At 41.9% G+C, this 23,012-nt stretch overlaps 1 long non-coding RNA gene across 1 annotated transcript in view; it reads right to left on the bottom strand.

Annotated features, from left to right (window-relative positions):
* LOC138067117 (uncharacterized) overlaps positions 1-23,012 on the bottom strand; it is a 248,822-nt gene that overhangs the window by 163,970 nt on the left and 61,840 nt on the right. Inside the window, exon 2 of the long non-coding RNA XR_011140783.1 lies at positions 11,981-12,102. This is a non-coding gene — a long non-coding RNA (uncharacterized lncRNA). The remainder of the gene's footprint in view (positions 1-11,980; positions 12,103-23,012) is intronic.

The raw sequence follows: 23,012 nt of genomic DNA, 5'->3' as shown, positions 1-23,012 counted from the left end.
ATAAATATCTATATGAGATTGAAGTCAGCCTTGAAAACTTCGATCTAATCATGGCCCTAACAAATGCTTTTACTGTTGAGTAAAAAGAAAAAAAAAAAAAGGAAAGAAAAAAAGTGCTGTTTAAAATGTTTGATAATCTGACAAGGCCATAAGGCTTAATGGAATCAATGATTACACACAGATGGATGATTAACTCTCGAGGTTTAATGTTAAAAAAAAAAAAAATAGTGCTGGATTGCTACTTAATGGAATTACGCTGCCCATATGGAAAAGAACTATACCCTGACTATACCCAGAATTATGGAACAGGTGGCAGATCTGGGCAGGACTGCTTGGAATGCACAAAAGCATTCTGAACTTGTAAATGCCAGAAGAAAAAAAAAAAAAAAAAAAAAAGTCTTCCAAACCATGTTAACTTTTCATGTCTGAGAATTGGAAATGGCAAAAAATAACAAAATGATCTCCCAAACCCCTTGTTTTAAGGAACAATCATAATAGTAATAATTAATTGCAGGCTGCAGCCCCACATAAAATAGCTTGTCTTAAAAATACCCATGTGTGATTAAGGAATGTTGTTAAACTTGCACACAACAGGAAATCTTGATTTACAATTGCACACGCATGCTGTAATCTACTATGTTGTGCCTACATGTGCACATGCCTACACGTACACAGATCTCCAAAATGCTATCCTTCACAACAACCAGCTCCCCAGCAGTGACTCTGGAGGGGATAGTCCTTCACCATTTAAGCACATCCTACTTATCCCCACCAGTTTGTTTCTTGAGAATTAAAAATGCAAGACAATTGCTATAGGACAACATACTTCACTGTACTGTGGTGTCACATCAAAAAAATCTTGTTTTTTCTGTTTTTCTTTGTGTGTGACCATTTGTCAGCATGTAACAACCCCCCTCCCACCCCCAAAACTGTTACTGGGATATAGTAATAAGTAATCTTAATGCTCGATTGTGTACACACGGCACCTCTGAAATAATGAAGCTTAAAAATGCGCATTTCAGCTTCTTCAGCAAGTAGCGAAGATACAATCACTACTCCCTTTTTTCCTGCCTGTTAGTACTGACCAGACCATTTTTCTTCTATTGCTGCCTTCCCTGTACAAACTAACCTGCTGGGACTTCATCTGCGTGGCTTATGTAGAGCTCTAAGAAGCTCCTCTGAGGAGTTCTTCTGTACTCAGGGAAGACGACTGGTACTCTGAAGACCCTTAGTCCGTTACTGACTTTTCCACAGACCCCCTGAAAAATCTCAGGCCAACCTGTTACTTTCTTTCTACTTTAGATAATAGGCCTTTTGTAAAAGTAAGTAATCTTATCAAAGACATCTCCCCATAAGAATGAGAAGGCAGTCTGGCTAGATGCCAAATATGGATGTGTTGAGGAATAACTGTGGTAGCCTTTCAAATGGAAACGGGACTGGGCATAACAAGTATGGTGCCAGAGCATTAGAGTGAACGCGAGGCTGGAGAAGCCAAGGGCTACATATTCCAAGCCCCATTTCAAAAGCAAATTTGGTACCTAGGCAGCAGCCAGCGTCTTGAATGAGCTTCACTGGTACATTTACATAAGTATAATAAACATAATTAAAACTGTATAGCTACCCAGAAGGATGTACTTATTCTACACTAAGAATAGCTTGCTTGTTTAGTTCAGAATTTCCAAAAAGACACATCAGCTAGACTAGAAAGAAAATTTTCTTAAGTGAAAACAAAAGTCCACATAACGACGTTCCTAGAGAGGAGAAACTTCAAATTCACACTTTATACTGGTAGAGCATCTCCACACGGAAATATTCAGTCGTGCTTAACTTAGGCTTTGCAGTTAGTAGACAATTAGGGCCCACAGAGATCTAAGTTAGGCTTCAGACCTAAAATCATTTAGAATTCAAGACTGTCGTAAACAGAGGGTTAGCTTAACGTATAGCTGTGGCGTGACACGGGAGCCTGAAGCTGCTCTTCCCTTCACTGAACCCTAAGCCAGCAGCAGGTGCTTGTTTTTCAGTCACCACAAAGCTCGATCAGAGCCTCATTTCAAGTACTAAAATTACCAAGAGCCTGACCATTCATTACAGTGCGTTTTCATGCCTCTTAAACAGTTGATTCAGACAAGATTAGCTCTTGCTCATTCCTCCCACTGTAAACACTTAAAGGAGTTGTCACAAATGACCACTCAGAATATACTGAGGACTTTTTTCATATAATTTATTCATGCACTTCTGTAACCAAGGAAACAAGTGATTTTTTCCTCATATGTAACGTTTGCTCTTGAGGTTTTTAATCCATAAAGTCTAATACTTTTTGAAAACTGAACACCAAATTGCGTCCAAAGCAGCTCAGCATTTCAGACACTGAATCAGGACATACATACTCTGATTTCTTTCATTACCTCTATCCCTAGGGCGCCTGCCACCTGTGACTTTTCTCTCGTATCTTGTCTATCTCCAGTGTCTAAAGTATAAGCTCTTCCAGCAAGTACTGGCTCTCATTACGCGTTGGTTCCAAGCGTAATAGAGCATCTGCCTTAAATAATAAGACACGCTGTCAGAGTCACTCAGGATAACCTGACGAAGAGAGCGATGAGAGGATGCAAGTACTTGTGCATTCCCGTTAGCCGAATATCTAGTAATCACAGACTAGGTTACTGCCTTCCTAGCAATGACGACTGTACCGAGTCTTCCAGAGGGACTCTCTCCCTTTAAACACAGTTTCTACATGACAATAGCGAAGGGCTTACAGCAAATCCAGACAGAAGAGCAAATGAGTACCTGCTACATGGTCTTAGCCTGGCTCTTCATCTGATGCCAAGCAATGTAATTTCACTGACCTATTGACTTAAAATACAGCTGTGCCCCCCCACCCCTTGTTTCTCTTCTGTCCCTAAGGATGGAACTGTGGCATCACCGACAAAACTCTCAGAAGCTTTGAGAAGGCCTGAGATTTCAGCCTGGGGTTAAGCATGCTAGACCTTGAAACCAGTCTTTTGCTTGAGCTTGGTACACCAGTTTTTGTTCTGCTCAGTTCTGGTGACCTTGTTTTGCTTCTGTTTTCCTTTTAAGTGTATTACACTTCATAAGGAAAGTGTATGTAGGCCAAGTCCCTAGAGGTAAAGTGGTATGATAGCACAGGTCCCTACTGATTTCAATAGAGCGCTGCGCAATCACTTCGCAAAATGGCTTGTGTTGCCCTTTACCTTGCAGACAGCTCCATGGACAATAACTTTCCCTTTTTCCCTCCCCTCACCGTTCTCTGTGCTCTTTGGTAACTTGCCTGTGCTCTCCAGACACTACACCACTTGGGGTGTGAAAAACACAACTGTTTGCATTTCCTGCCTCTGTGACCAAAAGCCCTAGGTCTGCCTCAAACAGCATGGTACCTTCTTTAAGAACACAGGACACCACCACCACTTTTGTGTCATTTTCTTATCTCTCTCTCCTTTTATTACAGACACTAAGCATTCGGAAGTCTAACATTTAATGTTACTGTTGTTATGGTATTCAGAGATGGGCTCAGGAGACCTAGTGGGCAGGGTGCTGTACGTGCACATACAGGAATGACTTCCTGGCCCCAAAGAGTCAAGACAGAAGTGATGAAGGGGAGGGAGTGTCCTGTAACAGAAGGGGAAAAAAAGTGACCAGAGAAAACTTAGTGCCTTTCCTACTATGCCACATGGAGCACGCCTCGGAGCAGAAGACACCTTCCCAAAAAAAGGACATGCTATCCACTTATTCTCTCATTTGCAAAGCAGACAGAATGGGGTTTTCAGTTAAATCTAATTCAACAGAGGGAGTCTTTTCCTTGGCAGGTAAGAGCCACCTGCTTCTATAACTCACAGGGCAGCCAGGAACACACAGTGAGAGAACCCGCTCCCAGCTTCCCTTTGGCACAGAGTGAGGTACGTCTGCTTTGCGTTCTCCTAAACGCTAAGCAGCGCCACTTTACCACGATCTGAAGGAAAGTGGGCTGCCTGCATAAAAGCCTGAGAGAGGCTGTGCTTATCAACAAGATCTCCTTCTCCGATGGCTTGAAAATACAAAATACCCATATCTCCATGGCCAAACACCAACAGAAGAGGGAATAACGATAGCTCTGGCTATTCCTCATGCTTCTCTACTGCTGCCTCTGACATCGTAAGACAGAACCAGATCGAGTCAGCTCCAGTGATGGAACAGAAAGTCTTTACCCTGTAAGTCTGATCAGATCAAATGCAATGCAACTCTAACAGCCATTCCCTGTTCCAATGACTTCTGACCAGCTTACACAGCTGGTCCAATGACCAGCTTACACAGTGGATGCGCTACTTGCTAGGCTCAATTACTCCACTGCATGGAAAAAGAACCCAGAAGTACGGGTGCAAACATACATCAGGGGAGAAAAAAAGACAAAACTTCTACGCAGAATTGGAGCTTAAAATACCATGGAATTTTAAATGTGCAAAATACAGACCATTTGAAGCAGTAACTCATTTGTTTCTCACGATTCAGCAATTCTGATGGCAGTAACTGGCAACAGAATTACTGCACAATGTCATCCTTATGGAACATAGGGTACTCTCAAATTAAATTGGTACTACTTCTGTGCTGCCATTAAGATGACTTATTTGTTTCTGATTAATTAGATTTCAGCTTCTTTCTTTTTGGCATTACATTTTCCTCCTGTTCAGTCTATCTGGACAGTCTAGGTCTGTGTTGGCACAAATCAGTCACTGTAATTCTGGATCAGAAATCTGTGGCTTTGATGAACCTGGCTTCTGGTTCCTGTCAATCTCTGTTGCAGAGTATCACGAGACACACAGACATACAGACTCACACACACACATACAATGCGAAATCTCTGCAAAAAAAGGCAGCCGTGACAAGGTTGGCTTTTTTGGAACCAGACATAGGTGCCAACTAAAGGTCCTAGCAGCTTGTCTGCCAAAGCTTAAAAAGCTACGACAAACATTTGTCTCCTTGCTCATTTGAAGGCCTCATCATTGCTGGAGTGTGGGATTGCTATAGGGAAAGGCTGGCAGGGAGCACAGAGCTCGACTGCTGTAAATTGGTGCTACACCTCTGAAGCCAGTGGAGTTACAGGAGTCAAGGATCTGGCCACCAATATCTTTAGTAGACTCTAACTCAGCTGAGTTTGCATTGCTGCTAAATTGACAGGGTCTGACTCCGCTCTCGCCTTGCCTGAAGAAATGATGAATCAGGAATTAAAATTACTGGAACGGTAAGAACGTAAGGGAGAGAAGAAGCTGAGGTATTCCACATCGTTCCATGTGAAATTATATCATACTTGGAAATTGGCATACAATATATGGGGTCTCCAATGCGCAGATGGAAGAGCAGCTTATATTTAATAAAATAAAATTTGACATTCATGGCACATTATCATATACAGTCATACATTATGTATGATATAGACTTCGTATAGTTTACACAGTCTAAACATTTATCCTACAGATGGACAGGGAATTAGAGGGATAATGGTCTACATTGCACAAATGATCCAAATGTGGTTTTTTTTCAGAGACAACTTTGTGGAAAACTGATTAGAAGTAGAGGCAAATGACAACATTTCTGTGTTTTCTATTTTTATGCGCGCCCTTCAGCTTTGAGAAACGATCCCAGCAAATTAAAGCATTTCTAAAGAAAATCAATGTTACCAACGTTTAACATAATGAGAGGATAAAAAGCATCTACTTGCAAATAGTATTTCCCCATCAACTCTCACTTTTTTGTTTCTTTGTTAGATGGACAAAGAGGAGAGAGAGGTAGCATTGACTGCGCAGCATAAGTTTCTTAAGAAAGCATACGCAACAACCAAGACTAACCTGCATACCGTTTCAAGCTACTGCCAGAATCACAAATACTACTGCATACATACTTTGTTTTCACAAAGAAAAAACCTCTTTTCAAGAAGAAGAAACCTGCCGTCATTTCAGAGAAAATTATTTTGTCCAAACATAGCTCTCTGAAGAAAGAAAAAAGCTCAGAGAGAAAAATTTGCATTCCCTTTAATGGAAGAAACGTCTATTTCCTTTTCCCAGATTGTCTGCATTGTTTTGAGGTACTTTGCTATATTGTCTAGGAACAAAGCATAGAAATAGTGTCTGTTATAAAGAGCAACTCATTTCCAGTTCTGAAACTGATGCCATTTATTGGGCCTAGAAATTACTAAGCATAATTTAGTAAGTCCTCCTTTGTTTGTACTCCTTCATTTATGGGTCTGGTCACATTCACCGTTTGCCTTACTTGCACATAATCTTGATTGTATACGCTTGTCGCGGCCAAATACTTAAAACTTATCATTTTACGCTTGGTAATCCAAGACTGTCAGAACTTTGATTTAGAAGGCACAGTCTCAATGGGAAATGAGAGCCATACAGTAACTTTTCCATTAAGTAAGTCTACAGAACCCCTGTCCACGCAGAGTTGCTTACCTGAAAGTATACTATCTGGTCAGAGAAACTCGGTGAAATTTCCATCTCTGCTTGAAGTGATTTTATTTTGCAAAATAATAAACCATTTTCAGAACAGTAGAAGAGTCCTACAGTTACCAGATGAATGCAAGAGTAACATGCAGATTTTGTGGGATCTTATAGAAGGGTAATCAATAGCTAAAAAAAAAATCCTAAAGCCTTCAAATATTTCTCAGGAGAGAAACTGCTGGCAGCGTAACAACATCCTTCAATTAAGTTTCTGAGGGCAACACATTTTGTCCCTCAAACTTCTGCTGAGTGATCATGAGCTAGCAGAGGGTCCGGCCCGTCCACAACAACTCAGTTTGCAACCAAGCCATAACTGCTAGATAGCTGGCTCTGCAATTGGCAACTGAATTAACAGCACTCTTAGATACTAGACTGGCAGGCCCAGAGATTTTAGCACTGGAAGGGAGCTTGAGGTCATCTACTCTGACTTCTTCAGAAATACAAAACAGTTAGGCCTGAACAGAATTTGTGCAACAGCGCTTTCAGTAGTTTTGCCTAGTGATTTGAATTAGTCTGCCTGAAAAGATCAAGTCAATGGTGGCCTTCATCTGTGCAGTGTACGGAGAGATCCTAACCCAGGAGAGTGCTCTTAGAGCAAACACAAGCTACGCTGACAGCAAGAACCAGCAACATACCAGGGGTTTTTGTGAATCATTTTTTTTCACTGCCTGAACTTTTGTAGCTATTCTAGTAGATTAAACCGAGATTAATTTAAGAATATAAGAACAACAGCATTGAGTTGAACCATGATTCACCCGGCCCACTGTGTTGTCTCCCAGTGAGCAAGAACACTCATCTTTTCCACATGAAGGGACGGCTTGAAGCACAGGCTTCACTCGGACTACACGTCTAACGGCTAGCTGTGGATGAATTGGTCCTTTTCCTCTGTAAACCCACAGACACGTTGTCCTTCACAGTACCCTGTGGCAAGGAGTTCAGCCGAGTAATACCTTCTGCGATAAAAGTACCTCCTTCTCATGGATTCACGCCTGCTGCCTCATCTTTTCACTAAGAGCACCCTGATTTTCATCTTTTGCCTCGTGTTGTACTAACTCCTCTGTTGCGTAAAAAAGGCCCTTTGTACTCCATATTTCCTTAGTGCAAAGATATTCTTAAACGAAAATCACGTCACTTCCCTCGCACCTTTTTTCCTACAGATAAAATAAACAGGTTTCACTTCTCTTAGTATCTCCCTCTCCAGCTTTTACACCCATTCCTCTGACTCTTCTCTGTATTTTCTGCAATTTGAGATAAAGCCCCCCCTCACACGTATTGCCTTGTTTCAGGTCCACTTTGCACCAGTGCAAAGCATTTAGAGGGATGCAAATGCAACCTTCCCCGGTGCAAGAGTCGCACTGTTATAGTACCTTAAGTTTCCCTTCTATCAATGCAGTCCCTAACTCCCAGCTCTAAGACCACTAAAATGAACTTAGTAATAAAAGACACAAAGTTACAGTATATTACAAATCTTTAGCAGCAACGTTCAAGGTAATAGCTCTCCCCATAATGATTTGTCATGCAATTTTAGACTCAAAGCTCAAAATTAATTACAAACAGGAAACAAATCATGCTGTTAAAACATATATTGCAAACAAATTATGCTCTCAAAATAGGTAACTTACAGCCTGGAAAAGCAATTGATAAACCTAAAGCGCTCACAAATAATTGTAAAAATGATGAGTAAAGTGATCACCTAGTGACCCACCTATCAGACTAACCTGGACAGGGAGATAAAACAGGTAACCTGGGACCACCACTCACTTCATCACAAACCATAAATAAACCATATGGGTTTTCAGGTTTCAATACTGCTGTTCCTGGATCACATGTCTAAAATACAACCCCCCCCCCTTTTTTTAAAGCCAATTATAAAATTTGGGCTATGCTTTTTAAGTTCAATAAACAAGACAAAAAACATTTACAGAGCAGTGTCAACTCTCAGCTCTGTCCACAGACTTCAAAATAGGGATACCACTTGCGTTCAGTAATCACTCAAAATCAAGGCTGCAACAAGGTCCTGCTTCTTTCCAGTCCTAACTTCTATATGCTCAGCATTTTGCAACATGAGCCTCTGTACAACACAACAGCTACTTAAAACTGATTACTGTAAGAGCTTCAAAAGATCTCTGTGATATCAATCACAGTCATTTCAGGTGACACCTTGTTGTGCCACCATCCTACTTGAAAAATCCCTTGACACTTGACTGCCAGCTTAGCAATCGGCTCCCTGGCTGAGAACATCAGTGCTTCCCTGCTGTTTGTTACTGCCTGTCTTCTAGAAACATTATCTCCCATGGCTCTGATGGTAGACAGGGTCAGTAAGAGCAAGTGTTCATCCATTTTGGCCTATGTTAACAATTAATGCAATGATGCTGGTACATCCTTCAGCTGACCATCAACAAAAAGCAGCTGGGAACAGACATACCTTCAGCCATCACAGCCACATTCTCAACCCCTTATAAGAATTTGCGTCCTCCGTACACTGCACTTGGGTACGAAGTCAGGTAGCTATGTTGCTCCAGGGATCCATCGAGCCCAAGGGCCTTTGTAACTTCTCTTTGTCTGTCGTAGCAGGCATGTCGCTAATGGCCTCTGCTTTGTTTTTTCTCTATAGACAGTCTGAGGTGTTAACTTTTCTCCCAGAGTGATGAGTTCCACTAGACAGAAATTACATATTTGTTCATTTCAGTGTGGTTCAGAAGCATTTCACAAAGCTGTTCAGGGTCTCCGGTCATGCTCTCTTACTGAACAGACGCAAAGGTCACTTCTGTAGATCTCAGAGAAACCCCTCTGCTTCAAGAACGCCACGTGTCTTCTGATGAAATAATTCAAATGCCAAACATGACCCAAAAAATTATCTAGGAACCAGTGCGCATGTGCCTGTAAATTCTATATTCTGCTTTGGTTACTACTCAAAGCTGTACAGTCAACAATGTGTAGGGCTGATCCCACTGCACTTCCCATTTTCCTCTAACTGTAAAAAGAGCCTGCATGCCAGACTCGTCTGTCTACCCAGCTAAGAAATCACGCAGCAAAAGAGACCCTCTACTAGTTCCCATACCTGTTAGATGTACACAGGGCTACGACTAGGCCAACAGGTCAAGATGATGAGAGAACTGCACTGGAAAACCTTGACTTGTATGCTTCCTTTCTGAGAAAAGCAAATTACCACGTACACTAAGAGGACTGAATGTTCAGCTAACGCCGATCAGTATCATTCCCCCCACTCTCCAGGAGCCGTGGTGATTCTCCTTAGGCTGAACGCAAGTTTCAAAGTCAGTTAGTGAAGAACACACCGCAATCCCTAATAGCTACTGTTGCATACTGTCTAATATTTTCCCAGGTATCATCTAACAGACACTACACAAGAAAAATGCTCATTTTTTCAAGCAAGCACAACATTGCAGTCTTACTTAATAGCACCAAAAACACACCCCTACGAAGACAAAAACTGCCACGTGTCCTGCATTTGTTGATGCTGAGAGACTTGGTTAGTACCACTTACTGCATATGATGTCTAACACCACAGTACTTAATAAAAGCCACAGAGAAATAACAAAATTGAAACCAGACAGAACAAGACATTAATACAATGCATTTTAATCAAAGTGAGAGATATAATTTTTATCTGCACACAACCAGAAAAGCTGAAAGGTTCTAAACGGGGAAAAATAAAACCATCTGTTTACTCTAAATCATTAGAGGAGAGCTTTAGGACAATGTCAGCCTCTTAAAGCCTATAACAATTTTGAGCTTTAAACTGAGATGGAAATTGATTAAACGCAAGCATATTTTGTTGCAGACAAATCCCTGAATCAAATTATCATTAAACAGACAGTAACTGAAAACAATTTCTGCTGCCACACATCATAATGGAAACAAGAAGATCTTTTCCAGTTCCTGAATTAGACGATAGGAATGTGATTAGTGCCCTTCTACTGCAGGATTAAGAAAACCACTCTGTATTCCTTAATTTAGGAATTCGGAACCCTTGGTAATGTACTTACATCGCAGTGGGGGAAACTAAGGCTCGGTAAAATCCTTCGTCTGCATTCCTAGAGCACCCAGGAAGTCCAGCCCTCTGTGCTAGGACCCAAGTGAGACAAAAACCAAAAGATACGCTCTGCCCCAGAAAGGCTACAATCTAATGAGATGCCAGTATCTTACAGGTCAGTTCACCACAATTTTAACAATTCTTAGCAATTTCTTGGGGACTGACAATGTGTCAGGTGCTATTAAAGCAATGCTTTCCATTTATCTTCAGGAGAGTGTTTTAGCTGCTTGGCATCACTACAGCTGAGCTGAGCTGTCTTGCCTCTTCTTCCTCCCTTGCAGTGCTTTCCCCAACACTATAGGCTTAAAGCCTGGATCCACCAGGATGCTTTACTCCCAAGTCACACAACAGAATCTCCCTAGACTAGCTTACAAAAAGCAGTGAGAACAGCGCTGGCTATGATTTGCTTCTCTCAAGGATTTAGCTCTGCCTGGCTCTAGGCAGCCCAACCTTGGAATCCTCTTAGGTAGATGAAGTCCATTTTTTCAAATTTATAAGAGAAGTTGTTTTGTTTAAATATAGCTTGAAGAAAAGAAGATGCTGCCCACCTTCTCCAGACATGCATATATTCAGTACCTCAGCGGCTACAACACTCACCAAAAGAGGAGGACTCATTATCAACGCCCTGCTCCTGCAGGTGGTAGACAAAAACATAACCTCTATTTCACAGGTAGTTGTTGGACAGCTGATCTCCTTGTTAAAAAAACAAAAAAAAAAACCCACCACCTGCTGCATTTTGTGTGGGTATAGTGATAGTCAATGCACAGATATCCAATTCAGCTCCGGAAACACACGGCTGCTGAAGCTTAGTATCCAGAGGGTTTATGTGCCTACAGTGGCAGGTGCAGGGGGGGTGTTGAAAGGCACCCAAACATTACCGTTCTACCTGAGGAAACACCTGAGGTACCTGCACCCTCCCTCTCACTTGAATGTAGCCTTTGTGCATTCTAAAGGAGAAGTATTTTTTTAGTCCTGGTTTAGTACTTATGTTGAACTTGAAAGAGAAATTACATTTTGTCTAGCAAAGATCTGCTGAAATACAGTGTGGGTACGAGCAGCTTCAAAGAGACCTCAAAAGTTACATGGCTACAGAAACAACCTAGATTTCCAGTTTATATGATACCTCATGAAGACAATAATCAAAACACACAGCCTTGCAATTAAGGTATATGACTCAGGTTTGATTCCCAGACTGCCCCTTGTGACTTTGTGCCCTTTGTAAATCTTTTATGTCTCATTTCCCACCTCCCCCCCGCCTTTTTTTTTTTTAAACATTAAGGGTTTTAGCAGAGAGAAACCCTTATTGAGGTTTTGCCCTCACAGGCAAGGAAGTGCGTAAACGCACAGGTACCTGTACTGAAGTTCCCAGTCTATGGAAGCAGGATGTATGAGGAGCTGGAGAGGAATCCGAGTGTATAAGAGTGAAGTGACTCACCTGAGTGCTGACAGCAGGCCAGCTAAGAACACAGTGTAGATCCCCAGGTGTTAGGTCAAGCACTGTCTAACACTCCACAACTGCCTTTTTAAGGAGCTTCTTTTAGGATTCTTGGTGCTTTTCTAAAACAAAATAACAACAACAAAATTAAGACATTTTCAAATTTCAAAAAGTTTCTCCTAGGATTTCTTATCGGGAGGCACTTGTAAGAAAAACCTACATTAAGATAACATGTCAGCTGGGGAGACTGACCTCTACAAACATAGCTACTGTTCTTCCTTTTGGCCAGCATCACTGGATTTTCCTCTGGCTTTCTTAGCAATTAGCTACTCATACCCATTTTATTATCATCTGGGAAGGAGTCAGTGCAGTATATATTAGATACTAAACACTTAAAAACGAGTGTCTTCACTCTGAAGGTTTTACCACCAAAAGACAGAGATGGCTGAGGGAGAAACACCGTCAAGCAATCCAGACATTACGATATACCCAGATAAATTTTCTGCTAGAAATGATGTCGCTTTACTTTGCGTATTATTTCAACCGTGTATAGCCAGGTCCAGTTGGAGAACGTAGCCATGTCGTTCACATACTGGGACAAACACAGGCCACTTATATGAACAATCTCTCCAGTGCTGAATACAACCGTAATGACCCCCCCCCCCCCAATATCAATGCTACTTGTGCTGTTGTGGTTCCATTGCTTATACAAACAATTCTTGAACAGCTCTGGGAAGGCAAAGCAAGGAAGTGAGCACAACTGGAAGCGGAGAGGAACTCTGACTGTTCCACAATGGGCTCCCTTGCATAAAGTATTGCAGCATGCTGTTTTATACTAGCCGAGGATCAGAAGCAGTATCTACCATGTAGTATCAGATCCAGATTTCTTTAGTACCTGAAGATTTTGTCATGACCCCGATGACCTCAAGAAAAAACATACTGCACTCTGATGCCAGTGAGCCCCTCACAGATTATTCCCTTCTCAAGGCGCAAGGGATCAGATCTCCCTAACTGATGGAACAGCCCTTACGCACCATCTTTTGAACTGCTTTTCCCTGGCTACCAAAAGAAACAAATCTCTTTGGAAAGAGCAAGGTTGTGAAGCAGGACTTCTTTCCCTCCCCCCTTCTAAATAGTCAAAGACTCCTGACTTACATGAGATCAGACCTTACCCCTTAGTCTTTTCCCACCTCATTCACCTGACAACCTCCTCCACAACAGACATCTTATCAGACGTGACTGATTGCTGTAATCTGTACTCTGGGCAGCCATTAAGCAAATTACCTGAATCATTGCAAGGATTAGTCTCATTAACACATGATTAGCATCAAATTAAAATAATGAGTGTTTAACTTCTGATGTCTTCCAGTTGTTTGAACAGCTTGATCAGCCACACCAGGCTGGCAGGGAAGTGGTGGGTGTCAAAGAGTCAGTGGGAAAAAAATAAAAATAAATAAAAAGGTAGGCTGCACCGCACAAGACAGACAGCAGCTCACTTACAGAACAAAGCACCGTAGCTCTCAGAGCAAGCTCTGCGGAAAGCTCACCCCCTGTCAAAGAGCAGAGGCAACGAGCCAACCCTGAACCCACTCTGCTTAACGTGACACTGCCTCTGCTCTTGTGGAGCAAGATTTTACACACTAACAGCAGTGTCACCTGCCTCTCCACCCAGAGCTGTACTTTCAGAGGGCATTTACAATGACGGCTAGACATATTAAACAGCAGGAGAGCCAATGCCTATGACTTCAACCCAGTCACTGAAAAGGACAGGCTGTGGTGAGCTGATACATTCCTTCTTGGTTACTTCCTAGCAGCTACTCTGTGTTAGATTTTTAACACAAAGTAAAACCAGAGACCCAATGTTCAGCAAAGCTTCTAGCTTCCCTGGAACAGCCATCATGCTTCATGACAGCTACAGACCATTTCCTAGACACGATCCAAGCTCTAGTCCAATCAGTCTCTGTTATGGCAGTTTGCTGCACAGCACTCTTCAACACGAACAGCAGAGGAGGGAGGATACGCTCCTCTCACCCCATGCGCTTGATGAGACCAAGCGGCCTCAGTCTCTAACCCGGGATTCAGCTTAGCTCTAGTAGCCACCTGCTCTTATTCTGTGCCCTGCTACTTACAGGCTGCTCTTATTCTGTGCCCTGCTACTTACAGGCAAGGCAGCTTTCCAAAGCGTCGATCACCTCCTTCAGGGACTGGTGTATGCTTTAAGACCATACACTGATGTTGTCCAGAGTAGTACTGTGAAGCCCCTGAACATATGCCTCCTCTCTGGCAGCTTATTTTCACGTCTTAAGGCCTTGCAAGGCCTTAGATAATTGGATTAGGTCCCTACAGTGGCATAGCTTTCTGTGACCCTCAAACTTCAGAGGGCTGCAAGTGTTCTCAATTGAGAGGTTAAAAAAAAAAAAAAAAAAAAGAGAGAGAGAGAGAGAGAGAGAGAGAGGAAAAAAAGCTGCATCTCCATTTGAGTTTGTTTTCAAAACAGTAACAACAAAGTCTGAAAGTAAATTACCCGGATTAGCTAGCACCTTTTGGAGGCAACAAACCCAAAAGCTCCGCTTTAGGACTCCCCCATAGGCAGTCCAGCTCTTACTGAAAACATAAAGGTTTGACTAGCGACTAGTTCTTCAGGCACATTTAAATATATGAAGTGGTAATGCTCAGTCCAAGAGCCTGGACTAAGTGAAGTCCTAAGCAGGACCGAATCTCTGACTGCAGTGTCAAGGCAGGAGCCCGTGCACCAACTGCTCTCCTCTACTGATCTGTCCCCACTGTACTAAACTACTATGGAGGTAGAATTGAATTAAACAATGCCTTGCTTAATTACAACCTGTTTACATTATGGTCATTTCTGTTATGCTTAAAAAGGACCTTGTTTAAAAAAAAAAAAGAAAAACGAAAAAATCAAACCCGTCTCATCTGCAACAAAGAGCTATGTGAACAACTGAAATCAGTTTTTTCTATCTGCGGAGGCTGAACAGACTGCCATTTTTTGCTGTTTGTTCCTTCTCTTCAATTGCTCAAGCAACCAATCTGCCTGGACAGGTTTCAGTTGCTTGATTAGTTACCAAGCAGCTTGCTACAACTCTCCTATCAGTAGCTCCACCCTCGCAAAGCCCACCAGCCTGGGTGCAACCACAAGCAACAAAGATCTTTTAAGAATCCACTACCCTTCACTGTCATTTCATATGCACTGTGAAAATTATGTCTCACTGCTTGAAAGTTTCAAGGTAACGTGCAAGAGAGTCCCTAAGACTTGAGCTTCTTCATGTAACAGTTTTACATTAGTAAATCTTTGTAAGACAGAGAATGCTTGTCTTACATATCTAGTGTTTATCATATCAGCGCTAAATCACCTGATTCACATTATTTTACCCGTTTACAAACACATAGGAGAGAACAGAAAAAATACAGTGAACAACATGAGCTTACTCTAGCAGTTAAATATCACTTGGGAACTTAGCTCCCTTCATCAGTCATTTTAGGACAGACGAGTTCCGGCGCTAAGGGCAGCGTTCCGACTGTATTATTAAGGTTGTAAACACTGTAATCACTTTTCCCCCTAGAATCACCTTCCAAGTAGGCTGGTTGCTGCTCCTCTGTCCTACACAGGGTGACTGAATCCTTATGTTCAATATTACCGCTATCAGTACGGAGGTCCTTCCTATTGCAACCCCATGAAGGCCCCATGTCCTCCTCTACTCAGCAAAGGGAAACAATTTCCTGTATCTCACGGTCACGCAGGAGAAAGCTGATCGCTGTTGCTCTTCATCCCATGTACGCAGCCCTCAGTATTCAACACAAACAACTTGTCTAATTTTAGTGGTGTTGAGGCTCATCGCCAGAAGGTGCTAACAAGATTTTAAACAGCAATTAGTTATCATGCATTAGCTTTGCTGGTAAGAACTAGGAGTATGAAAGTCCCCCCCCCCCCCAACTTCTGCTAGACAAGGGGGCTGCTTTCACCTCCCCTGGACAATGAAACTGGTGACGTGAACTTGAAGGTGTTGTACCTGCCCTGGGGCAGGACAGTACTAAAACCTTTCTCCAGAATACCTACGCTTGTTCGGATTTTCTAAACCAGCAGAACTCCTCCTGGTGCAGATATGGTTATACCTCAGTTTTTCTTGGTACAATTCATGTCCTTTGGGGAACCATTAGTGTTACTGCCAAAAGCACTTTTGTTCTGAGGTACAGGATGCGTTCCCTTTACCTGGTTTAGCCTTACCAGTATAGTTTTATGGACTTACCATATAGGCTATAAATCCAACTGTTCTCCTAATTCAAGGCAAAACCTTTGATCTACTCCTCAAACCTGCTGTGCAATACAAGGAGAAAATGAAGCACTTCCATTTAACTGCTTATTTTGACAGCACATGTCCAAACTTTCAGATTTTCACCAATGCCAGCTCATACACCATCAGGCAAAACTACACTGTGCAATCCATGGTTATATTGGTGGAGGAGGATTTGCTCAGGCAAATCCTATTGATGAGGAAGAAACACACAATTGAGCTTATGTTAATTTCAGGATTCAAATGAGTATTTACTGTCCCATGAAGAAAGCGTTCACTGTATTCCTCTTAGTCAACATTTACATTCCAGCTCAGTAACTACCAATGCCAGCTTCAAAAGAAATCAGTAGTTGCTTGCAATTCATGTCAGTAGGTCTGCTCATGAGTTAAACTAAGGTTGAATAAGGCCCACTGATTTAACGGGATGTTTTTTAACCCAAGGATTTTGTTGTTGCTTTCTCCGAGGAGAAGAGCAGAACGGGGCTGTGACATATTTTCAGTAAACCTGTGTTCTATGTCAGTAATGTCCTGCCCATAAAATTTGGCAGGTCACAGGAGTAAATCATTTATGACAATTTTCAAAATTAAATTAAGATATGTTCCGAGCACTTCAGAACAAAAGCTGCACCCTTCTGAGGATTTTCTCCAAGCTTACTTCTATTTTTGAGTCATCTCCAACACTAAACAAGGCAATGCCAAAATCACATCACCATGAATAATCCTGGGAAGCATTCTGCTTCAAAACTTCCTCTTTCCAGAGTTGGTAACTTCTTTCCTGACCACCTCTTGTTCTGGGTTCATACCCACTGCAAACTACTTCCCCTTCTCCTTCTCACTGCAGCTGGCGTGTTGTTGGGACCGGAGCGACGTCTTTCCCAAGTCCCAGCCCTTTCTGCTTCTGCTCCCTGCCCATCGGCTCCAGCTTATTCGATTTTGCACGTGGATTTAAGAAGATTCCTGCTGGCTCTGATTCTCCTGTGCATCTGTAGAGCTGAAATCAAAACCTTGCCTTTCCTTGTCTTCAAAAGATACCATTGACTTCTCCAGACATTCTGGGCTGCTTCTAGCTCAGGTCATTGACCATGTCAATGAGACTGGAATTCTCTCCTCGTACATCTTCCCCCTACCTCTGAAGGGGGTGTGAGATCTGAACATGCAGGCACTGCAGGATCTAGACCTAAATCTACATGCAAAGAAACATGTCTCTCTCAACGGAGGAATTGACAGAACATGTGCAGCAGCCAATGTTTAAGCCTCAACATCTTGGTTATTTATTCTTTGAAATGCCACAAACCATAAGTACGTATTATAGACAAATCACTTGTCAAAGCTCTTTCTTAATTTAATTAAAGCCATTTTTTATTCATAGAAGTGCAAAGAAGCAACTTAAACAGATAACATTTTTCACACTTGCATAAAATGAAAATAGCCAAACTGAATTTTGGCAAAGTATATAACAACAAAAGATCCAAGCAAAGACTATATATGTGCCAACTTTCATCTCTGCTAAGACATTAGTAATGAGTTACACACACAAAGTCTCCTAGTTGCATTTCCTATGGACTCCTGGCCGCCCAGGCACTAGGAATACACCAGTGATAGCTAGACTGTGGCCTGGTTGTCCCCTCCAACAGCCACACTGGAGTTACTCGGTGTTACTTCACATCAATGTGATTTCCTGCGGATCAGTGTAAAAGAACAGGCAAGAAAACGCTTCTAGTGAGAAAACATTGTGCCTCAAAAGCATTCCTTTTTTCCAGTGCACTTTTATCATTTTACATTGTCGAAAGCGTACGTGAAGCTGTGGGCTACACACACTCCTAAACCATTTGGGTTACTTCACAGCTACTCACTCGAGCATATACCTTGTCACAACGGCCACGTGGTCTCTGAAAAGCAGAACAACTATGCTCAGAAGGAGCAGGCACATCCCAGTGCCTTTTATTGACTCAGCCATGCACTGCACACTGACATGAGACGACATCATTGTACAAGCTCAGCAACAACCTGCTGGGGGCCATTTCCTCTGGTAAGGAAAGCTCTGCCCTCCCTGCGTTGCTAGCAAGACTGTACACGGCCTACCTAGCTATTCCACATTAATGATCCACTTGCAAGCAGGTCCTGGAATAGTTACTAAGGCACCATTCAGCAAAGATTTTAGGAACTAACTCACTGGCTGAACAAAGATGGATAATATCAGCAGAGAGTTAAGGTATAAGTTGCTGATTCAGAAAATTGTTCCTTTTACATTGTGGATAGGTTTCTGAACTCTCTGCGCATTAGAAAAATCAGTAGTCAAGGCTTACACATAATCAACAGTAAAGCCCTCAATTAGACAGCATTACAGACTGGTTAGGTGGCCTGCAAGCGTCCTGAAGATACTTTTCCAACATGGCCTTTGTTAAGCATTCTTCAAAATAAGCCTGAAGTCTGTCTCTTTCAAAGTGCTCAGCCCTACTCCAAGATACAAAAGGTCCAAAAATACTTGCACAGTAAACATGATGGTGATGGGAGCAATGTAAGCACTGACAGTCCTTTGCATGTATGCAGTATGCATGCATGCAGATTATAGCTGGTCTCTCCAATCTTAATTCACAGTGATGTCTCCTAAGGAGATATAGGGCTTTGAATTCTAACTGAAATTCACAAAGATTGCCCGGGAGGAAAAGGGAGAGAAGAATTCCCTTTCATTAAAAAAAAAAACAAAAAACAAAAAACTATAAACACAATTATTGTCAATATAAAAATAGAATGACTAAAATAAATCTAGGGGCAACGTAAGGGGATTCTGCAGAGCAGGTCACGGACACCACCCAACAATACAATTTTTTCAAATCAGCACGAATGATTTCATGCAAAGTTGCCAGCCACCACTACTGTCCAGAGTTTAATAAAAAAAAACCACACACACACACACACACCCCTCATCTAATTATTATAGCAGGTGGGAATAAAACCTAAATAGAAAATCATTTATCAATTTACCTTCAAAGGTTAAGTTGACCATTGTGCAATCCCTTACAGTGTTTAGAGATTTCATGATTTAAGCGATACATTCAGACTCCATCTGCTGCATATTACTGACCATATTATGTAAACTACGTTTTAGCAATTCACACTCACTTGATTCTGCAGTACCTGTGGGTGCCAAACATATGTTTCCTATTCTACTTGCCTCTCCTGGGCCATATGCAATCCACTCAAACCATCAGCTTTCTTACATATATAACTTGCTGGTTGGTGGGCTTTTTTAATATATAAATCATTTCCTTAACATATAAATCCTATCAGGGATGGTCTTCCCTGAAGCAGTAAGGCAACCTTTACAGGTAAAGCATCTCAGCAAGGCAGCACAAGCAGTCACTTCACAGCTGCGCACTCAGCTTGCTGGGCTGTCCTGTGTCCCCTGACCTCATTCCATAAAAACGTCAAACTGAAAAGCCAGCATGTCCAAAAGCCAAGACAACTTTAAGACTGTGGTGTTCAGGAATGAGATAAGGCTCTGTTGCTAGGCAAAATGTAAGGCTTTTTTCCTCATCTTTTTGGAGAAGCCTCTGCTCTTTTTGAGGGGCAGAGCTAAATTCCATATTGTCACTCGTGCAAAATTAGAGTGACAGCATACAGACCTGCTTCTTATTCCAAGGCTTGTCTCCAGCCTGTTCCCTTTTGGAAATAACACCATGTACTTACACAAAGTACTTCACAAAGGGGGGGGGGGGAAGTCACCCCACTACTGCAGTAGGATTACTTTGGGGGGAGTTGCTTTTGTTTTTACAGTTGCACTGGAGCAAGGAACAAAAAGAGGGAAACTTCAGCAGATTTCCATGTGCAAACCAAACAGCTTTAAGTGAACAAAAAAATGGGTCCAGCCCATTCAGAGGGGAAGGAAACAGCTGTCTAGAAGCCCATCAATTTGCTGGTCTTCCACTCATATATCTGTCACTCTTAAGAGTGTTGAACATACACTGGGATATGTGGCTCTCTTTTTCAAAGCTCTTGTTTTGAGAGATGTATTGTATTGCATCAAGACGGAGTTCAAATGCTTGAATAGATCAACAGGAATTTTCCAATAATGCCAAAGCCTGAGAAAATATGCATCTCTCCCTACTAGGTAAAAAAGGGCACAGCACTGCCATTCACTCCAGAAGATATAAAATATCCTGTGAAGAATTTCAAGTTGACACCACCCTCCAAAGTAGATCATCTACATCTGCAGTAGAAATAAATCATTTGCTTTGTTCCTACTCCTGGCAACATACTTTAAACAGGGCTGCTTAAGTTATAAAGGACAACAGGGATTCATCGATCTTCAAGCTCTAGATACAAGCGAGCGATGTGCGTGTCACGAGAGGTTGGTTTCACAGATGTCTTGTTTGCTTGCTTACAGGAGAATACCACAGGGGCAGGCTTAGGATTTGTCTCCACTCATCCTTATAAAGCCTTGATTCTGAAAAAGCTCCTTTTCCCAACTGCAAATACCAGGAGTGCACCTTCACACCATCTACGCAGGCCTTTTTTCCACATAGGAGTTGCTCGCTCAGAAAACAAAAACGTGAAACATGTATTTGTTGTGGGAATGGATGTGGAATAGCAGAATGATTCCATTCAACATATCCTCTTTCCCTTGCCACAAAATGCCTGCAGGCCCGTGTCCTTCTCCTCCATCTCCTTTCGGAAAAAGCAACATTTTTGAATGGGCAGCTAAGTTACTCCTTGGGACTACCTGCTGCAGCTCTTGCTTTCCATTCGAGGGATAAGAAACAGACAGTTCAAGACAGAGGCAAAAATCATGACATTAGATCAAGGGATGGTGTTACTTAGGCAGGTCACAAGCACTGTGGGAACATTTGTCAAGACTGACATTTGGGCAGAAGCAACCTGATTTTCAAAAAGGTGCCCCATTAGCCTCTCTGCCTGACGAGTTCATCACTTTCAGAGGAGTCGGATCATCTCCCCAAAGGCTGTTAAATCACATTAAATTAACGCAGGGTAAGTACAGAGATGTACCGCAGGATGGGTTACCATCCAAAAGCACTCTTCTGAATCACAGTTCTACCCACTTGCTTCCTGCTTGTTTCAAAGCAGTGGCAATTTACTGCTAGCCTATACTAAGCAAATTATGACATCCCAGAAGTCTAGCTCATCTGTGCTGGCTAACACATAAACAGAGATAAGAATACCTCCTTCCTGAGTAAGAATCAATGATTTCTCACTTATTTCTGTTTACTCTGGCCTAAGGTGCAAGGAATTGCATAAGAAGAAAAAAAAAAATGTTGGTTTACCATGCCGTTCAAGTTACAATCTCAATAATTAAACAGATAACTCAGTCTAGGTATTTGCAGTTTCCTAAAATGGCGTTTGTTAGTGACGCATCTGGATCTCAATAACCATTACCTTCTGCTACCTACAGGTAGAGATAATTATCCACAAGTAAACGATTACCTATGCTATAAATTACCTACAAAAATTTGGGCTGGGTTTTTGCCAATCACCATTCCAATTAATTAACCAAAATGGACTAGCTGGCATTAGACCAAATATTTCCTCATCAGTATTCGATGCCAGTGCCTACAGGCTGAAGAATTAAAAAAAAAAAAAAAAAAAGTGTGTGTGGGGGGGAGAACTCCAAGAAAGGTTAGAAAAAGATTAAGGGAAGAGAGAGACAAAGACAAATTGTTTCTAAGTACACATGGTGAGTGCTTGCTTTTCTTTTTTTGCATATGATGTGACATAAGAGTATGGCTCTGCATGGTCTGTGGATAGATCATCACCAACAGTGCAGACAAAGCCATTTCCATCAAGGAATGGAGTCTCTGCGAAAACTTAAAGAGTTCTTGCATTTTTCTCCATATCGGAGCACGAGGCAGATTTCCAAGGGCCATTACAGCGAGCAAGGGAGGTAGTCACACTTGTATTATAACAGCAAAAAAGGCAACTCCTGATTTCTCAGCTCCTCCATTTTGAGGAGCTAGTCTGAGATGCTGAGGAAGCCTTTCATTTTCAACAGTCGAGGTGATGGAAAAATTTCTCACCCCTGAAAACGAGGCTTTAAATGCTCAGCGTTGCACATCTGTAGAATGACAATTTTAAAAACATGCGCTCAGTTTTTATGGCTGTATGCACCGAATATTAAACAAACCCCTGACATTCCCAGTTGAGCACTCACTACATCCTGCTACATGCAGAGACTTTTCAGACGCTAGCGTGTTCTACAAACATTTGTAATGGCAAAATTGCCATTAAGAGTAGCAAAATTAACTCTTTAACAGGCACCACTTTTGGCTTGGCGCCACATGGATATCTAACAAATACATTAGACAGAGAAACACACACAGGCAGAGGAACCATGAATCAAAGCACATGGTAATTAATGTAAAGATTCCCTATGAATACAATGAGTTTCGTATCAGGACTCATTAAATGCAATCTGATGTACATCTGGCTCTGTAAATACACAACAGACACTAAGAGTATTGTACACCCTAGTGTGAATACAAGTTTAAGAAACATCTTTTAAGTTTAAACCACTCTAAACTAGATCAAATATGTCTCTATGCAACCAGTTATTTACTCAGCATTTTTTCTGTGATACCACTCTTGATATAAAATTGAAAGCAAAACAATAACTATGACGGTAGTAGCTGGACATACTTTGTGTCCGTTAGTGAACGATTAGTCCCTTTCCTACAGGAGCCAATGAGATAATCAAGAAGCCAATGACAATT

This window comes from Struthio camelus, chromosome 4, assembly GCF_040807025.1.
Source record: "Struthio camelus isolate bStrCam1 chromosome 4, bStrCam1.hap1, whole genome shotgun sequence".
In the NCBI taxonomy this organism is placed as follows: domain Eukaryota; kingdom Metazoa; phylum Chordata; class Aves; order Struthioniformes; family Struthionidae; genus Struthio; species Struthio camelus.
The sequence above is the reverse complement of the archived record's forward strand: the minus strand, read 5'-3'. Positions and strand labels throughout refer to the sequence as shown.